Source organism: Panicum virgatum, chromosome 2N (genome assembly GCF_016808335.1).
Source record: "Panicum virgatum strain AP13 chromosome 2N, P.virgatum_v5, whole genome shotgun sequence".
Classification (NCBI taxonomy): Eukaryota; Viridiplantae; Streptophyta; class Magnoliopsida; order Poales; family Poaceae; genus Panicum; species Panicum virgatum.
Genome location: NC_053146.1, coordinates 42,145,780 through 42,166,724, shown reverse-complemented (window position 1 = coordinate 42,166,724; position 20,945 = coordinate 42,145,780). Strand labels below are relative to the sequence as shown.

Genomic DNA, 20,945 nt, shown 5'->3' with positions numbered 1-20,945 from the left:
ATGCGAAGAAAACTGAAAGGCCCACAGACAAAGGTAAGAAATAGAATATAGTCATACTATTTGAGAAAACTTGCAGTTACCCACTAACTAGATAGGTACTCACTCCGTTCCAAATTATATATCGTTTTGGGCAAATAATCTAGGTATATAGTTTTTCTATGTATCTAGATATAGCATATATCTGTAAGTGCATAGCAAAATCTATGTAGGTAGAAAAGTTAAAATGACCTATAATTTAGAACGGAAGAAGTAGCATTGAAAGATCAGTTTCAAATATACTACAGCTGGCAAACTTTTCATGTTATTAGGTGCCAAGGTATTTATTGTTTCGTTTATTACTTCCGACAATAGGGTTGTAATTATTTTTGTTTATTCTTTATAAATCAACCATTTTTACTTTGACTACTAATAACCAAAGACTTCTATAGATTCTCAATACACTACTAGAATTATTTATTTCATTCCAAATACTTTTTTTACAGTATAACACTTTTATTCAAGATATGCTACGTTAGAATTAATAGATATGGCTACATGCCAATGTTCTAATAAACTTATGTTTATTATCAAGAGTGTTATGGTTTTGGAAAAACAAACCACACATGGCTTTCAATACTGCAAAATCCGCGGCGTACCCTAAAAAAAAGTTATTTGAGGCCATGGTTATAAATAGTAGTGTATTTTTTCCATCTTATTCTCACTTCTAATTCCAACTTGCAAATTTGCAAAGCTACGTGAAAAGCAAAACAAGTTAACATAGATATATAGAAAATGAAACGATTTACAGGAAATCATATGTACTATATGTCTAAAATCATACCAATCAAGCAGCAATCGTAAGTACTCTCTCACCTTTTTAAGAACAAGATATTTATCAATAAACCACCCAAAGCTACTCTCTGATTGATGAAAACCAAGCACTCTACTATATCACAAAATAATCAAACCCCTCTGGATGAAAAAGAGCAGGACATCTCTCAAGAAAGCCACGTACTCTTGACAAATCAAACGACATATAAACAGTGACAAAAGTATAAATATATAAGTCGTCTCTGGGGAAAAAATTAAGAGAGAATAATGAAATTAATTAGGAAGCAACAAAACTGTAGGAAGACAGATTGATACAGATGACTTACAAACATTAATTCACTCTAAATAGTCAATCTTTCGTCTCTACTCCCTCCGTTCTAAAATATAGATTGTTTTGACTTTTCTAGATTCATATATTTTACTATATACCTAGACATATGTTATATTTAGATGCATAACAAACAATATAGTGTACAAAGACCTACATTTTAGAACGGAGGGAGTAGTACATAGTACCAAAAACTGAGATTTATCCATGATATATTGTGCATATATTATATATATACGAGGACGCTACATATATGTACGACACACACGAACCACCGTACGTGGCCAGCTAGCCCGCCGACATGACAGCCAGCTAGCTACAGCCTAGAGGCGTCGCCGTCGACATGGCAGCAGCCATGATTCGTCGTCACGGCGGCGAGCTCGGAGAGCGCCCTGAGGAGCTCGATCCTCGCGCGGAGTCGCACGATGTAGTCGGCGGAGCGGAGGAGCAGCCGGTGGGCCGGCACCGCCGTGCCGCCGGGCACCAGCCGCCGCAGCTCCCGGACCTTCCGGCTCATCAGCGCTGTCGTCTCCGCCGCACGCCGCCGGCGCCGCCCGTGGCACGGCGAGCGCCGCCTCCCCTCCATGTATCTGGCAACAGCGAGCAGCGCCAGATGAAGATCGTGCGTGCGCGTGCGGCGACGACGTGTGCGGTGTGCGTGGGAGAGGCAGTAGAGCTGGTGGAATGAATAAATAGAGGCGTGAGGACCTCATCCGGGGAGACGTAGGTTTTAGCTGGGGGTTGGGTGCAAAAAGGCTGGTGAGCTGGGGTCTTGTCGCGTAGCGTGGGGCCCGCGCGTGGACGCCCCCACCGGCTTGTCCTACACACGTATCTGACAGCTCCCCTGATCGCCCAAGGACCGAGGGCAATTTAGTGCCTGATATTTTGATCTCCGTTTTGCCCCTCCAACATTTTGTAGAGTTGTGCCAACTAACTACAATGATATCCAGGTTCGCTGGGTTTTGGGTGAATCATCAATGTGCTGGTGCCCTGCCCTATATCTATACTATAAAGATCCATGACATTTAAAATATTTCTGTTGGGATCTTTGCTTCTTAGATGCCCAGACAGAGAGCATGAACAGTAAGAAAGATGACAATAAAAATAGATGTCGAACTCTCTAATAATAATTAGAAAATTCAACCCTTTACACTGTGGAAATAGGGGGCTATTTATACCCCTAGCCCTCGGCCAGGGTTTCCTAAATTGCCCCCTCCCAACTCATTTACAGCTCACTCTTAGCCGGTTCCTGGGTAAAATTACAAGGTGAGAGGTTCACAAATCCGACCTTCTCACATATTCGGGAGGTGTACAAATCTGACCTTCTCACATATTCATATTTTTCTCACATATCTACAATCGACGAAGGTTACAACAACCTTCGGGTACCTCCGGGAGTTTGAGCCATGAAGGTTCCATGAACGAGCAATCAGCAGTCATCTTCGCTCCCGGCGGTGATCTCTTTTCCCGAAGGTCTTGGCCTTCGAGTTTATGCTTCCGGGTAGTCGTTTGTCACCTTCGTCCCCCGAAGGTGAGCACCGAAGGTCTTGCTCTTAGACCTTTTGCTTCCGAGCGGCGGTTTGCTTCCTTCGCCCACCGAAGGTTGTCACCGAAGGTCTTGGTCTTTAAGCCTGTGCTTCTGAGTGATCCTTCGTCACCTTCGGGTACGCTTACCCTCCTCTTGTTGGAGCCCTGCAAAAGAGTTAGGGAGCATTTCCGAGGGTAGGAGCTTGTCCCGGAGGTCCAATCCCCAATAGTAGCCCCTCGAGGGCGAGGTCCGAAGCCGACGGTCCGAACCCTTGTTAATGAATAAGATTGCGTGTAACCTTCGGGAAGCTCCCGAGGAAAAACATCTCCCGAACCGTCGGCTGCAACGGTCGTTTTTTGTTGTATACGTGTCGTGCTCTGATTGCGCCGCTTGGGCTGCCGTCTCCTCGGTTTTACCGCTGGAACTGTTCCTTTTCACCGCCTATATAAGCGGAGGGGGTGTAAAACCTGTGCCCTCTCGAGCTTTGCTTTCCTTCGTCGCTTTTTGCTATAAAGCGCTTTGTCCGAAGGTTCTGGTTTCGTGCGCGGTCAAGCTGCTCGTTTCCTTCGGTGTAAGTAACTTTGCGGCTCATGGCTCGCACTAAACAGACAGCGAGGTTGATCGAAGGTTCGTTTGAGCCTTTGTTTCTAATTTGACTTTGTTTTTTTATTTATTTTTATAGTTATGGCATTCATTAAGAGGGCGGTTCTCCGTACAGACTCTGGTCCAGCTCCCGAAGGAGAGGCGGGTGGTTCGCAGCCTTCTCAGCAGTAGCAGTCCAGCGAGAGCCTTTCGGCTGTGTCTGCGGACGTGTCGGAACTGATGGCTCCGGAGAAACGTAAGACTTTGCTTTTCGAGCCATCTGTCGTATCTCAGAGCATGATAGACTCTACGTTACGAAGGGCTATTTCGCCGAGGGGGTTTGTCGCCCTCCGGGGGCAGAATTGATTCCTGTACCGGAGACCGGCGAGGTTGTGGTCTTTAAGGATTTTTTTACAGCGGGACTTAGACTTCCGGTGGATCCAATTGTGCCGAAGCTTTTGGAGCCATTCAACGCGAAGCTACACCATTTCACTCTGAACGGGATTGTTACATTGGCCAAATTTCTGTGGGTAGTGCGGAGCTTCGGAGGGGAAGTGTCTGTGGATGTCTTTTGCAGACTTTTTCAGCTGCACTGCCAACCTCGTAAGGTCTATGTAGATGATGATGCCGAGCTTAGCGAGGTTCAGAACTGGCCTGTTGAAGGTTATGCTCTCGACAGCTTACAAGAACAAGTGGGAGGGGAACTGGTTGGGATACTGGTTTTACGCGAAGATTGGCTTCCCTGATCCCGAAGGTTTTAGCGAGGAGAAGTATCTTCTTGCTTCGGACATTGAGATGTTCGATCACGTCTATCAGCCTGCCTTCAGCAAATGTGGGCCAGGTTTCAAATCGTGTCTGGAAGCTTTCATGACGGCTTGCCAAGTTTGTGGTGGCAGGGATGCTGTCGAGGAATTTCTGGCTGCCGAGGTTTGGCCACTGGCTGCTGGCTGGTCTCCGTTGAGGTTCGAGCGCAAGCGCTTTGTTGGTTTGAAGTATGATGTGATTTCTCCATTTTTTGGGCTTCGGAGACCCGAAGGTGCCAGTGACGAAGTTATTGTTGATGAGCTAGAGCGTCGGGCTGCGGAGATATTGGGGCCATGGAACAAAAAGGAGTACCGTTCTTTGGTGGAGGTGTGCGGGGGGAACCTTCGGTTGAACTGTGCCTAGCTGAGATGGGCGTCGCTTACGAGCCTCGGTCGGTTCCGGCTAACGCTATTCAAAGGATGACGCCACCGGGGAACGTAGGTTCGGAGGTTCCTGAATCGAAGTCCAGAGGTAAAGCTAAGGTGGAGGAGGCGGGGAGCTTCGGGGCTACCGGTGCGCGGGGGCGCGGCCGTGGTCGGGAACCTTCGAGCACGAAGGTTTCAGTTGCGAGGGCTGAGAGCGCCAAGAGAAAGGCGCAAGATGAGGAGGTTTCTTCGGGCGACAGCGGTACACCCTCATTTATGGAAGAGCTCATGGGGACGGTGGGCGGGGAGATTGTAGTTCCCGAAGGGAGGCTTTTTAGATCCCGTTATGATCTTAGCGATGAGTACGGGACCATGCTTTTCGGTTCCGGCCGTCGGGTTGAGGTGGCGAAAGCGTTGATTAATCTTCATTGTTCATCCGAAGGTACGACGAAACGCCGGAGGATTCAGAGCCTTGTCAAGACTGGGGCCAAGCTTGCGGACCTTCCGAAGCCGCCCTGCCGAAGGGGACTGCCTCAACGGCTGATGTCCTGAAGGACTCGGCTCCGGCGCCGAAGGACGTGCAGCCTGTTCTTGCGGTGAACATCGAGGAGGGGGAGATCTTGGTAGGTGAGACGCTGATGGCGCTCAGAGGTGGAGAGGCTCGTGGTGGTTCCTCTGCTCCACTTCGGACACCTACTTGGCTTTTCCTGATTACCTAGCTCGTTCGCCGCTTCCGAAGGGGTTTTTACTTATGTTATTTTCTGCAGCTGTATCGGCATCGATGCAGCAGCTCTTGGCCATGATGCACGGGCCTGACGCGACTGGGATTCTCCCTCCCGAGAAAGGTGTGGGGTCTTGTTTTATTTTTGTCTCTTGATCAATTTTTAGTGTTCCCGAAGGTGATTTTGTTTTTGATTCAGGATTTAATGTGGCGGTGGCAGAAGTGTCTACCTCCGACGCTGCTTTCATTGTTGCTGATCTGAGCAAGAAGCTTACCCACGCCAGCCGTGCTTCGATGCAGAAGGCCAAGGCGGACGCTGACCTTCGGGTGGCGAGTGCCACCGAGAGACTGAGTTTGGCTGACAAGCTCCGGCGGGCTGAGGCGGAGATTCTCGTTTTGAAGGACGAGAACCAGCAACTGAAGGCCAGGTGTTCGAGGCTGGAGTCTGCTACTTCGGATAACGAGAAGGTTCTTGAGAGCCTTCGGAGGATCGTTGAGAGGGATGCGAACGAGAAGGCTGCCCTCAAGAGTAGGATCACTGAGCTGGAGTGGGTTCAGGCGAAAGTGACTAAGCTCGAGCGGGTCTTACCCGAGGTCGCCAAACGAGCCGATGGGGTGTACCAAGAGTACAAGAAGGCTCTTGCTGCCCTTGGAGCGAAGCCTTTGCCTTTGCCTGAGTCGGTCGAAGGTCCCCAAGTTTTCTTCCTGCTTTTGGATTGGTTGCTGTCGGAGTTCGAGGGCCTCGGTGAAGTGATGAGTATTGCAAATGACAACGCGGCCTCTGTCTCCTTCGAGGGACTTGTTGGAAATCTTCTTCGTGCCGGCGCAGTTGATCTTGCCCGACTCGATGATTTTCAGTATGTACCCTACGAAGGCTTGGCAGCGGAGGTGGGAAGAATTCAAGAGGTGAAGGCTGCGTTTTTTGAGCGGTTCTGGGAGACTTCTGGCAAAGTTGCCGTTCGGACTCTGGCGACCGCAGCTGCTGAGGTAGGGTTGGTTCCAGCAATCTTTCTTTTTTTCTTCTTTTGTTTGCTCTTAATTGATTTCATCTCTTTGGTGCAGGAGGCGACTCCTGATCGGCCTTCGGAGGACAATCGAATGTCCGAGGATCGGAGGTCTCCTTCGGGGAATGTTGCTGCTGGTTCTTCGGGGGCTCAGGTGTAGATTGGTTTGTAGTTTACTTTGGTAGTTTTCTGGCACTTTGGTCTGTAAATATTGCCATGGTGCAGGATGTGAACAATACTATGGTATTGATGAGCTGGGAGGCTTTTAGCCTTGCTCGTCCTGGATGCAGCGTTGCGGAATATTTAATCTGGTCCGATAGAAATTCATTGTAACATGTTTTGCCCCTTTGTCTGAATGTGACTTTCGCGATTGCCTTTGTAATGGCTTTTATTGCGTATCCTTCGGGTTTCTTTTATGTGTGCATCCTTCGAGGTGCTGTGATGTGCATCCTTCAAGGTGCCTTGTGATGTGCATCCTTCGAGGTGCCTTGTGATGTGCATCCTTCGAGGTGCCTTTTGTTGTGTATCCTTCGTGGTGCCTTGTGTTGTGCATCCTTCGTGGTGCCTTGCGTTGCGCGATGTGTTAGGCATATTTGCACCCGAAGTTTACAGAGTTTTGCTGTTGTGGGGCTCTTGGAGAAAAACGTCTCCCCCCCATAGCCTTCGCTTTTCCTTGCCGAAGGACCTTTTTGTATGTAATTTATTTTTATCCGGGGCGACGCTCGTTAGGGTGGTTCTTGAAAAAACGTCTCCCCCCTTCCTAATGAGTCGTTGCCCGGAGGTATTTTTGCTGGAGTGTTTGTTGTTTCGATATAAGATTTGTTTGCCGATGGGGCAATGCGCGGAAACTTTGTTTTTGGTAAAAAATGTCTCCCCCCTTTCTTTCATGCTGTTGTCCTCGAAGGTCTTAGTTCTTTTTGTTTTGGGTAAATCGAATGATGGGTGCCGAAGGTTCTTGTGGAAAAAAAACGTCCCCCCCTTTCTGGCATCCATCTTTCGATTTTTGCGAGGCATCCTGTTGGACTTCACTTTGCACTTATTGTGCCCTTTTTGGTTCGTACCCTTTGAAAGGTCGAAGGCCGTTCGCGTTTTTGCACTTGTTGTTTGCTTGTGCCGAAGGTTTTTTTGTTCGGACCTTTTGAAAGGTCGAAGCCCCTTGGCGTTTTTGCGCTTGTTGTGCGTTTGTGCCAAAGGTTTTTTGGTTCTGACCTTTTGAAAGGTCGAAGCCCCTTGGCGTTTTTGCACTTGTTGTGCATTTGTGCCGAAGGTTTTTTGGTTCGGATCTTTTGAAAAGTCGAAGCCCCTTGGCGTTTTTGCACTTGTTGTGCGTTTGTGCCGAAGGTTTTTTGGTTCGGATCTTTTGGAAAGCCGAAGCCCCTTGGCGTTTTTTTTGCACTTGTTGTGCATTTGTGCCGATGGTTTTTTGGTTCGGACCCTTTGAAAGGTCGAAGCCCCTTGGCGTTTTTTGCACTTGTTGTGCATTTGTGCCGAAGGTTTTTTGGTTCGGACCTTTTGAAAAGTCGAAGCCCCTTGGCGTTTTTTGCACTTGTTGTGCATTTGTTTTGATAAGTATGCAAAGTTTGCGGATTCTGCATACTTTTCTAACTTACTGTTTTGTTTGGCATGCAGATGCTTGCCGAAGCTTGCCATTTTGGCTGCTTAGGCGAGAGTGACACTGTTTGGGGAAAATTCATTGTATTGAGATTGTTTACACTGGGTCCGCCTCATCAAAAACCTCACCTCCTGTGCAGAGTTTCCCCTTGTGAGGAAAAGAGTACGACCCATTTACAATTTAAGAAATAACAGAAAATAAGTGCGAAGGTCCGCGATCGCTTATAGCTTCGCGATGCGTCCTTTTTCCAAACTTAAATGTAGTACTTTTTGAGGTTGTCGGCATTCCAAGGATGCTGCAGCTCATTGCCTTCGGCGTCGGACAAGTGATATGACCCTGGCTTGTTGCTTTTGATTACAAGGAATGGTTCTTCCCACTTGGGTTGTAGTTTGCTGGAGGTTTCGGCATTTGGCTTCCTTTTTAGGACCTAGTCTCCGACTGCGATGTCCTTTTTCACTATTTTCTTGTCTCTCCACTTCGTGGTTTCTTGTTGATACTTTTCTAGATTTTCCGAAGCTTGCAAGATGTCTAGCTCTATGAGATCTTTCTCCTCAGAGGGTGTGCCCTCGACTTGATGGGTCACCCTTAGTCTTCGATTCTTAAGCTCTTCTGGTGTCATTGCTTCGGCACCATATAGTAGCCTGAATGGGGTGAACTTGGTGGTTCTTGATTCTGAGGTGTTGTGGGACCAGATGACCTTCGGGAGTTCATCTACCCATTTGCCCTTTTTCTGATCGAACAGGCACTTCTTAATGCTACCGAAGACGATGCCGTTGGCCCTTTCGACAGCCCCGTTGGATTGTGGGTGGTACACCGAAGCAAAGATTACCTTCGTGCCAAGACTGTAACAGAATTCTCTGAAGAGCTGTGAATCGAACTGTTTTCCGTTATCGACGGTGATCTCCCTTGGGACCCCGAACCTACAGACGATGTTCTGCCAAAATAATTTTCTGATTGTTTCTGATGTGATGTTGATGAGTGGCTTGGCTTCGATCCATTTTGTAAAGTACTCAACAGCAACTGCTGCGTACTTGTAATTGCCCTGAGCTGTGGGTAGGGGGCCCACTAGATCAATTCCCCATCTTTGAAGAGGCCAAATCGGGGGTATCAGCTGAATTGGCTCCGAAGGATTTGTGGACTTCGGGCCCATCATTTGGCATGCTTGGCATGTTTTCACTATGTGCTGAGCGTCCTTCAGGGCTGTTGGCCAGAAGAATTCTTGCCTGAAGGCTTTGGAGACAAGTTGTCTCAAGCCAATGTGAGATCCGCAAGACCCGGAGTGAATTTCCTTGAGGAGCTCGATTCCTTCGGTCGTTGAGATGCACTTTAACCATGGGCTGGTTACACCTGACTTGAACACTTCTCCCTCGGAGATAACGTAGCCCCTCGCTCTTTGGAACATTTTCTTCTCCTCTTTCTCATTTGGCAGCTCGATGTTTCCCTGAAGGTATTCCATTATAGGTGTTCTCCAATCTTCGGCTGAGATGACTGAGATTTGTTTTTCTTTCTTCGGCTTGACCGAAGGTTCTGTGATTTCTTCGAAAAATACATATGATGGTAACTGCTCTTTTCTTGATGCTGTCTTTGCCAGTTTGTCTGCTTCGTCGTTCATGTACCTCGGGATATGAACGATGTCGAAGCCTTTGAAATATTTCTCCATGGATCTAACTGCATCAAGGTACTCAATAAGCTCTGGCTTTCTTGCCTCCGAGTCCTTTTCGATGTGGTCTCTGATGACCTTCGAGTCTGTTTTGACTATGAAGTTCTCATGGCCAAGGGCTTTCATTTTGCAAAGGCCCAGTAGCAAGGCTTCGTACTCGATTGTGTTGTTGGTGGATGATTCTAGGTTTCCGAAGGTTAGTCGTGCAGCGTATCTTGTTTTTGCTCCCGAAGGAGATTCTATGATTGCAGCAATGCTCGCTCCGTCGTTGCACCAGGCCCCATCGCAGTGCACAATCCAGGTTTCAGTCGAAGGTTCCTCCTTGAAGGTTGGGGATGTCCAATCGGCAATGAAATCTGCCAATACTTGTGACTTGATGGATGTTCTTCTTTCGAAGTCTATGTAAAACTCAGAGAGTTCCGAAGCCCATTTGGCAATTCTAACTGAGGCCTCTCTGTTATTGAACAAATCATGCAAAGGTTGATCTGTGACCACTATTATCTTGTGAGCTTCGAAATAGTGTCGAAGCTTCCAGGCAGACATGACTACTGCATATGCGATTTTTTCTAGCTCTGAGTACATGAGCTTCGAGCCTGCGAGAGCTTCTGATACGAAATAAACAGGTAGTTGCTTCTTTTTTCCTTCGCTTTCTCTCTCGAGCACGAGCGCTGCACTGACGGCAGAGTAGGATGCTGCGATATACAGGAGCAACACGTCCTTTGGGTCAGGTGAGGTCATTTTGACCATGTTTTGTAGGTGGTTTTTGAGCGCCTGGAGGGCTTCACTTTGCTCGGGGCCCCACTCAAATTTGTTTGCGTTGCGAAGGACTTTGGTTGCAGAGCGGGGGATGAATCTGTTTAAGGCTGCAATTCTTCCTGTGAGTTTCTGTACGTCCCTGATGGACTTTGGCTCCTCCATGTTCCAAAGAGCTTTTACTTTGTCGGGGTTTGCTTCGATGCCTTTGGTGGACACTAGGCATCCTAGCACCTTTCCATTGTTAACTCCGAAGATGCACTTATTGGGATTCAAGGACAATCCTGCTTTTCTTAGGCTTGCGAATGTTTCGGCCAGATCTGCCACATGGTTGCTTTTTATTGAACTGGTTACAACAATGTCATCAACATAAGCCAGGACATTCCTTCTAAGTTGGTGTTCTAAGACCACGGAGGACATTCTTGAAAAAGACTGTCCTGCATTCTTTAACCCTTCAGGCATCCTCACAAAGCAGTAGGTGCCGAATGGTGTTATGAAGCTTGTTTTCTCTTCATCTTCCTTTCTCATCCATATCTGATGGTATCCGGAGAAACAATTCAGCAGAGACATGAGTTTACTGTTTGCTGCGTCATCAACGACTCTGTCGATTCTTGGCAGCGGGAAGTCATCCTTCGGGCAGGCTTTATTGAGGTCAGTGAAATCGATGCACATGCGCCATTTGCCATTCTTCTTTTTGACCGGCACAGTATTTGCCAGCCATGTTGGGTACTTGACTTCTCTAATGACATTTGCATCTAGCAGTCTCTGGACTTCGGCCTTGACTGCTGCGACTTTTTCATCTGCCATTTTGCGAAGCTTCTGCTTCTTCGGCTTGATGTTTGGGTTGGTGTCCAAGCGATGCTCGATGATGTCTCTGCTGACTCCCCGAAGGTCGTTGGCAGACCATGCAAAAACATCTTGGTTCTTGCGGAGGAACTCGAGAAGTTCTTTCTCCTCTTCGGGCTCTAGGGTTGCATTGATAGTCACCATTTTGTCGGGGAGGTGTACATCGAGGGGGACCTTCTTGACTTCACAGTCTTCTTCGAAGGTTGCTTTCTCGCTGTCCCTTTGGTGCTTTTCGACGGTAACTGGTTTGGATTCAGTCCGAAGATTGTGCACATTTTTCTGTCCTGGGGTGTATCCCCGTTCAATGTCCCGCGCAAGTTGCTGGTCCCCGCGAACGGTGATGACCCCTGCGGGAGCTGGCATTTTCATGCACAAGTATAGTTGATGGACGATAGCTTCGAACTTGTTGATTGTTCCTCTTCCTAAGATTGCGCGGTATGGGTACGACATTTCTACCACATCGAAGGTGATGTGCTCTGTTCTTGCGTTGGCCGTATCTTCGAAGGACACGGGGAGTGACAGTTTGCCGATTGCGTTCACTCTCTTTCCTCCGAATCCCATTAAAGGGATTTCCGAAGGCTGAAGCAGGCTTCGGTCGATACCCATCTTATCGAAGGTATCGGAGAAGATGATGTTTGCAGAACTGCCGGTGTCAACTAGTATCTTGCCAATCCTCCAGCCCTGAATGTTTGCCTCGATGATAAGAGCGTCTGTGTGTGGGTAGCTGATGAGGTTGACATCTTCTTCAGAGAAGGTGATCGGAGAGTGTGACCACTGGGTTCTCTTGGTTGGACCTTCGGAGACCATGCAATGGACTAGACTGAAGTAATCCCTGTGTTGCCTCTTGTTTTCGAAGTCCAGGGTAGAGCCTCCTGAGATGGGCATGATCATGCCGAAGGATGGTAGTGCTGCGGGTTGGCTATTTGTGGTTTGGTTTTCTTGTTTTGGTGGGTGAGCTGGGGGTGGTGGTAGCTGCTCCTGAGTGGGTTGAGCTTGGGTTGTGGGTTGAATGGTTTGCGTTGGAGGGTTTGGCTGCGGCTGCCAACTGTGATTGTAGTTGTAATTAAACTTGGGTGGGCGGTATGCTTGTGTAAATGGTGGAGGTGGAACGAACGAAGGTTGCGTGTACTGTATTTGTTGAGGGCGTTGGGTCTGTGGCCATGTAGTGTGCCCAACTAGCTTGGTTTTTTTCTCAGCCTCCATTATGTCAAGGGTCGTCTTCTTCTACGGGCACTGGTTTGTTCTGTGGTCGGAGTCCGACCTATGGAAGTGACAGAAGAATTTTTTGGGATCACGTGAAGGTCCACGACCCCGGCCCCTTCCTCTGCCGCGACCTCTGCCCCGTGCCCCGGACGAAGGTTGCTTGTCGTTTGAGCGTTGGGGTTCCGACTCTGGTGGTGTCGTGAAGGGATCGAAGGTTATCTGATCCTCATCTTCATGCGAAGGTTCCAGAGGTAAGATCAGTTGGTGAGCTGGCTGCTTTTCTTGCTGCCATATTTGTTGATTGTATTTCTCTGCCTGACGCATGATTCTTCTTTGCTCGACCCTTCTGCGGTGGTCGGCGTCTGACTTCGCATACTTTTCTGCTTCTGAATAAAGCTCCTCTAGAGTCCTCGGAGGTTCTCTTAATGAGGTGGGAAGCAAGCTGGCCAGGCAGGAGACCTTCGATGCATTTCTCTATCACATCTTTCTCTGGGAAGTTTGGGATTTGAGCCTTCTTTTGGACGAACCTCCGGAAGTAGTCATAGAGAGGCTCACGGTCATGCTGGGGGCATTTGAAGTCTTTTACAGTGTTGGCGTTGAGCCTTCTGAAGCCTTGGAAGTCCTGTAGGAGCCTTCCTTTCAGCTGATACCAGTTGTTGATTGATTGTGGAGGCAAGTACGAGTACCAGTTGGCCACAGAACCTTCGCAGGCCATGACGAAGGACTTGGCCATGGTGGAGTCGTCACCTCCGGCCGAAGCGATGGTTGCTTCGTAGGCCATGAGGAACTGAGTTGGATCTGTTGTAGCGTTGTACTTGGGGAGCTGTGTTGGCTTGTAGCCGAGCGGCCATAAAGTTCGCTACAGAGCGACTGAGAGTGGGGAGGTCGAGTCAAATGGGAGGTTGACCGGCGGTGGCCTTTGGTTCTCATTATGGGCGAAGGATGTCTGGAGGATGACGCGGTTTTCTTGCTGGGAGGAACCTTCGGGCATTTCTTGGTATGCCCTCTGCAAGCTCTCAACTTCTGCCTCCATCTCTGCTAGCCTGCGCCTGGCCTCGGCTAGCTTGTTTGCTTGGTCCAGTACCCTCTTTTTGGTGGCAAGCTGGGCTTCGATGTTCTTTTTCTTCATTTCAAGGGCTTTTAGCTTGAGTGCTGCTTCTGTGAGTTGATGAGCTTCGGTGTTTTCTGTGTTATCGATCAGGTCTCCATGAGCAGCAGCTTCGTTGGTGATGTCTTCCATTTGTGGGTTGGCTCCTTCGTGCTGCGGTTGAGGGCCGTCGAGAATGCGGCCAGACTCAGTGGAGGTGCTTGTGGTGCCGGCGGTGGTTTTCTTCTTCGCTGGGGCCATCGAGGGTTGTCTTTCGTGCTGGAACGGTGGGCGCCGCTATTGGGATCTTTGCTTCTTAGATGCCCAGATAGGGAGCATGAACAGTAAGAAAGATGACAATGAAAGTAGATATCGAACTCTCCAATAATAATTAGAAAATTCAACCCTTTACACTGTGGAGAGAGGGGCTATTTATACCCCTAGCCCTCGGCCAGGGTTTCCTAAATTGCCCCCTCCCAACTCATTTACAGCTCACTCTTAGCCGATTCCTGTGTAAAATTACAAGGTGAGAGGTTCACAAATCCGACCTTTTCACGTATTCGGGAGATGTACAAATCCGACCTTCTCATATATTCACATTTTTCTCACATGTCTACAATCGACGAAGGTTATAACAACCTTCGGGTACCTCCGGGAGTTTGAGCCATGAAGATTCCATGAACGAGCAATCAACCGTCATCTTCGCTCCCGGCGGTGATCTCTTTTCCCGAAGGTTTTGGCCTTCGAGTTTATGCTTCCGAGTAGCCGTTTGTCACCTTCGTCCCCCAAAGGTGAGCACCGAAGGTCTTGCTCTTAGACCTTTTGCTTCCGAGCGGCGGTTTGTTTCCTTTGCCCACCGAAAGTTGTCACCGAAGGTCTGGGTCTTTAAGCCTGTGCTTCTGAGTGATCCTTCGTCACCTTCGTGTACGCTTACCCTCCTCTTGTTGGAGCCATGCAAAAGAGTTAGGTAGCATTTCCGAGGGTAGGAGCTTGTCCCGGAGATCCAATCCCCAACAATTCATCACCAAAGTTAATTTCTATATCCACCTCACGTACTTTTATTTTAAGACCCACATGTAAAGTCCAAAAGTTTTGACAGGCAGACTGAAAATGGTGCCTCCGCCAATGCAATCGCGAGGTCGCGCCTCCCCTCCGCGAGTTTTTTTTCCACCGCCCCATCCTATACCCTCCCTCCATTCCCGCGATCCGATTGGGTCGCGTTGCCCGCGAGGAGCATCTCCCCCGTCTATCACGCCGCCACCGCGGCGCCGCCTCCCTGGCGACGCGCCTCCCCTAACTCCGCCTGCCCACGGCGCCCTCTCCTCCCTCGCGACGCGCCAACCCCGACGCCACGCCACCCCCGGTCCCCCACTCCTCCGGCCCTGGGCGCCCCCACCGCTGCGCCACTCTTCCTCCTCCCCCGCGGCACTCCTCCTCCGCCCCCCATCCTGACCATCCATCTCAGATCGGGCGGCCGGAAATACACCGAAAGTCACCGCTACAGTATTGCCTGACTTGCCTTCAGCAAGTCAGGGAATCCCGATTGGCCCCCCCCCCCCCCTGCCACTCCCCCACCCTGGCTCCCTACTGCCTGCGCGCGGATCTGGCCGACCGGCGGGGCTCCCGCCGGCCACAGCGCCGGCCGGCGGCGGGGCAAGGCGGCATGGCGACCAGCAGGAGCAGGCGGGGCCTGCGGGCACGGCGGCGCGGCCCAGGCTGCGGCCGCTGGGCGCGGAGGCGGCGGCCTCGCTGGCGGCCGGAGGCCAAGATCACGCGTCGGAGCCCACGACGCTGCTGCCGGAGGGGAGAAGGCTGCGGGCGCCGCCAAGCGCATGTTCCCATCATCCGCGGTGCTATCAGCGCGCCCGCCGGGCCTTCTTCCCCGCCGCCCGCCATAGACGCCACGCCGCCGCGCGACCAATCGCCGCCAAGCTGCCACCCCGGACGACCACGGAGAACGTCCACGGCGTTGTGGTGGTCGGCGGCGGGTGCGTGGCGGGCACCTCCTTCTCCTTCCCTCCCCCTCGATGTGGCGCCGCCGCGTCCTCGCCGAACCCTAGCGTCTTCTCCCCCGGCGTCGGCAGGGAGAGGGAGAAGCCGCGGGCGGGCCAGGTCGCGGCGCTGCGTGGCTTGGCTGCGAGCGGGGGCGGAGGCCGAGGCGCGCCGGCTCCGGCGAGGCGAGGATCCTAAAAAAAGGAGTTATCGAAAGGAGCAAGCAACTGCAGCGAGCAAGCGGACCAAGGCGGTTGGAGGGAGGAAGATGAGGCCGGTGGTGATCACACGCGGCGGCGGGCCTGAGGTGCTAGAGGCCCAGGATGTGGAGGACCCGGCACCGCTGGGGAAAGGCGAGGTCCTCCTCCAGGTCGCCGCCGCGGGCGTCATCCGCTCTGACACGCTCCAGCGCCACGGCCACCGCCCACCGCCCGCCGGCGCGTCCCCGTACCCGGGGCTCGAGTGCTCCGGCACCATCCTCGCACTCGGTCCCAACATGCCCTCGCGATGGTCCATCGGCGACAAGGGGACCTGAATCAGCTGCCTGCCTGTTTTGCAAATCGAGATTTGGCTTCTTCTTGCAGGTGTGCGCGTTGCTAAGAGGCGGTGGGTACGCGGAGAAACTGGTGGTTCCGGCGGGGCAGCTGCTGCCTGTGCCAGAGGGGGTGTCGCTGACCGCTGACGGGCGCAGCCGGCTTGCCCGAGGTGGCCTGCCGCCTGCACCGTCTGGTCGACCGTATTCATGACAAGCCACCTCTACCCCGGCGAATCATTCCTCGTAAGAACAGCCCACTCTTTTCTTCTCCACAACTGCGTGCCGTGATGTGGACTGATAGAATCCCAGTTCCTTGATCCCAATTTTTGTATACCTAAATCACTAAGGGTTACAAGTAGCTATCAGTAAATGGTGTAAACAATTGGTGTTCTTGGCCCAGGGTTAGAGTGAACCTCTTTGTTGTCTTCTGTTTATTCCTAATGACTCTGTACCTTCAATTTTGCAGATCCATGGAGGATCAAGTGGAATTGGTACTTTCACTATTTAGATTGCAAAGCACCTCGGAATTAAGGTTTTTGTGACTGCAGGTTTGTTCACTGTAATGGAAATGATATTATAGTTAAATGTTATTGATAATGCCCTACTAATTCCATCAAAATATTATAGGAAGCGAAGAAAAACTAGCAGCCTGCAAAGATTTGGGTGCTGATGTATGCATAAACTACAAAACTGAAGAACCGAAGACTTTGTTGAACGTGTCAAACAGGAAACCAATGGAAAGTGTATAGCCTACTACCTTATTATCTTTGGTCATTTATTCAATTTATCTGCTTGCAGAAGAATGATAAGGGCAGCACAAGGTTAAGAAGACTCTCGATCGGCAGGTTAGCTGGTGTTCAGTTTCATATAGCCTTTAATTTGCTTGTTTTACTATTTCAGTCAATAAACTTTTGGCTTCCGTCAATAAACTCTCAATTTGATAGTTGATTTGCTTATGGCATGAGATTTCTTGTATGAATTCTTATAGCAACATGGCAGAGAAAACACTTGGCAGCTTTTTAAGTTACAAACTTCATCCTGGAAAACGTTTCTTGGGCTATTTTCAGATCAGTTACATTACTACAAATTTTTTGTAGGGATTTTACTGATCTCTTTCATTTCTCCCATGTTCTTGCTGCAGAGTTCTGTTATGCCAAGCACTCGCAGCTGAATCTCGGCTATGCTGCCTGTTGTAACCACCAGTTACCAGATGGCATGCTAGCTGAAGGTCAGTGAACCATTTGTCACACAATTAGGGATCCAGGCAGAACAACGTTGGCCTCCGAAACCTAGAGCTCAAGGTCAGTGAACCCACGCCTTGCCATTGTTATTTTTATGAACTGATAGAATGATTCCCTAATCGACATGATGAAATCCATGTGATGCCATAATGGGTTGTTTGCTTGTCTTGTTAACATGATAATTCATTGCACTTTGTTGTCAGTTCTTCATTAGTTCAGGAATAAAATGGTAAGTAGTTCTTTTTGTGATTTGAAATGCATATATATATGTTTTTTTGTAAAGGAGCCACTGTTGCAAACAATTTTTTATTCACTTTCAGTTTGGCAATAGCAATTTAGACTATGGTACTAGACACCAACACAAAATTTGAAAAGGAAAGGTGAACGATTCAATCCATATCTCAAGCCCCTTCATATTTTCTGCATGTTTGTGTAGGCAGCGACAGATTAGTGATTTGCGATCTATTTAGGCAGCGACAGATGGAATTGATTACTAATTTCTATTTTCCTGTTATGGGCATTTTGTAATGGCCTATATACCGGGCAATAGGCATGATCACATTCCTATATTTATGTTTCCATATGTTAGTGTTCTAATGCAGCACAGCCATATCTATGATACCAAAGAGAATTGCACCATTCTCTTTCTTCTAAATTTCACAACCATGGTTATTCATTTATGATCTCAATATGCTAGGAATGCTTGGCTTAAGCTTGGTGCTATGTCTAAACAAGAAGTTGTTCTGGAGTACATCACAATTCTTCATGAACTACTCCCTAAATGGGCTGAGAAGTAGTATTTTGGAGACATTTCATTTTCTTATATTCCATTTATGTAGAGATTTGGAATAGAGAAGAAATATGTTAGTAGGAAGTGAACTGGGCTCAAGAGGTGGCCATTGATATGCACTTTTTCTTTCCCCTTTCATGCTAATTTAGTATAAAGCTAAATATAGATATTTAGAGTACAATTGCCAGAACTCCTAGCTACTTTTATGACCAGATTACAATTGCCTGTGACAACTCCACATGCTTTTGGCATTTCAGAAACACAAGAACACAAAGTCATTAATGATCTAGAGTACAATGTTACTATTCTGAGATCATCTGAACCAAATATAGAGTCGGCCATCACGCAGAGGAGACGTATCTGATGCTAACGTACTGGATCCCTGACGAGCCCTTCTTGCTCCCGGCGAATGCCTCTCACCAGGTTGGAGTCGGGGGCTTCGTGATCAACGACCAAATGGAGGTGAGACTCTCATCATGCGCCAGTGCATTTTCCATCGATGAGTGAGTGACAGTGGAAGGTTCAGTACAAGTCTGTGATGTGTTTGCACTTTGTATGTGATTCTGACGGCATTTTATTTCCTTGAGCACTCATCAAGGTTCTTGTGGTGCATGAGAAGTATTCTGCTTCAACGTCGCTTGGTGCTTGGAAACTCCCAACGGGATTCATCCATGCGTTAAGGAGTCAGACAATTAGACGGATGCATGGTATGATATGAGCTCAAATTGCGATGTCCGTTATTGAAGAACGTTTGGCTGCTTTGTGGCAGTTGGAGGACATTTTTACAGGAGCTGTCAAAGAGGTCAAGGAGGAGACTGGAGTAAGAAATGGATTGTCCTGTTAATGTTAGACTAAAAGATTGTTCTGATATTTGTTCTTCAGTTAACCGGCTTGCATTTTTTATGGGATTAATCATGAATATGGTTCCCTCAATGCATTTGCAGATTGACACTGAGTTTATGGAACTGATTGCTTTCAGGTAATGGTTCTACTCATGCTCTCTGTATGAGTCAGCTTAGATGTGTCAAATAATAGGATTTGGTTATGCACTTGCACTGCTCAGGTGGGATGTGCACCTGCTCATTATCTGTATGCATGATGTAGTCTGCTACATCACTTTTATGCTTATTATTATCTGAACTTTTTACATCAATGGTTCTGTTAGAGAATCTGAACTTTTTATATCAATGGTTCTGTTAGAGAACTAACATGATAACTGAATGGCATTTATAGATGAGCTGTTATTAGCATCTGTTTTTTAGCACATAAACGGCTACACCAAGCCTATTTGGAAAAAAAAGAGCTGTTAAAACTACCAAATTTTTTTGTTATAGGAACATGTTTCTAGCCTATCTGAAAAAAAGAGCTGTTAAAACTACCAAAAAAAGAGCTGTTAACACTACCAAATTTTTTGAAAGTTTGAATCTTTTCAGAAGTGTATGTAATTTGTTCACCTCATAGCAGGGGCGGAGGGGGGGGGGGGGGCAGGGGCCTGGCCCCCCTATGATCCAAAAATTTACACTAAAAATTTAAATTTTGGTTAAATTTTTATATAAATTTGTATGGTTGGCCCCCCCTAACAATGGAAAAAATGACTTTCTGGCTCCGCCCCTGCCTCATAGTGTCTCTGCTCTTTAAAATACTGACTAACATTATTACTGTTTTTGCTCTTTAGATACTTTAAATAAGGTCCCCATGTTAGGGCAACAATGTGCCACCTAGCTGATTTGTGGGCTATAAGAAACAAATGTGAGAGTGAACTTATCAGATTACTATAGCATTTGAAAAAAAATCGCTCCAATCCACTATAATGCCGATTGCCAAGTGGGGGTATTTGACGTGTATGCTTGCCTGTGTTTTTGAAAATTCTGAACAAGATGGATGTCATAACACTAGCTGCCCATAATTGCAATTATTTATTTACTCATACATTATTAATTCATTTCAGAGGGATGTTGCAGGGAAAACATAAGCGCATTATGGAAAAAAGAAAAGGACTATCGTACAAGGACAAAGTGGCTTATCTCAATAGTTGTGCCCAGTGTTATGTTTTTGTTATTGAAAACAAGTTTCCTATATGTGATGATAAATTATTGTCTACTAAACAAAACTATTTTTTAATACTTTTTAAAAATACATTATTGATTGAGATTCTTTTTCTGGTTCTTTTGTAGCTCTCTGAGTGGATAAAAACAAGCTCCTCAGAATTGGAAAATGTGAGCAAGACCATGACACCTGTTAGATTCTTTAGCATTCTTGTAAAATAACGATGCATGCCTATTTGTACATTCACACATTGCACATTTTTCTCCTATTTTGATTGCTCTAAAATCCATCCTTTTCATTTCCTTTTCCTTCCAGTGGTACCATCCAGATCGATGATGAACTATAACATGCTGCGCCCTTGGTGTTCGGTGAAGCAAAACAGATGGCAGGCTGGGCAATGTCAATGGCACAAAGCTCAAATGGCCCCAGACACTCAATTTAGTCACACATGAAGCTGCCATATCAGTTTTTTTGTGTGTTGAGCTCTGCATTCCGGTACTTCAAAAAAGGACCTGTAATTTGTTCCACATGATGCTATTCTTTGTCTAGATTACTCTACATAGAGAACAATGGAACTAGATGCTTATTCTGTAAAGATCTTTATTGTTATTGCCAGTCTGTTAACACGTGCGTGCCGCACGGGCACTCTACTAGTTTCGGTTATAAGAAGATCGCGTTGATGTCAGCCATGAGCAATGGCGCCAAACCGTGAAGTATTGCGTAGTTTGTTGAGGCTGCTCCATGTCATTTTCGTACCATGAAACGGATCGGACCCACTACTATAGAAAGATGTTTTGATTCTTTACATTTGTCCCAGCAAATATTGAATCTGGGACCAAATGACTCTTTAGTCCTGGTTTTAAAAGCTAGGGGATGAAAGAGCTCTTTAGTTTCGGTTGGAGCCACTAACCCGGACTAAAGGCCTCTCCACGTGATAGTTTAAAAGGAAGATATCTTATACTGAGTCAAGTCACATGCACTGCGTAGGTGGGTTGGCAAGGTAATTGTGCGCGAGGCCAGAGGTCTTTGGACCAAATC

The 20,945-nt window shown here is 48.0% G+C and overlaps 1 pseudogene; it reads left to right on the top strand.

Moving 5' to 3' along the window:
- Nucleotides 1–14,857: 14,857 nt before the first annotated feature.
- LOC120660541 lies at nt 14,858–20,596 on the top strand (annotated as a pseudogene).
- The last annotated feature ends 349 nt before the right edge of the window (nt 20,597–20,945 follow it).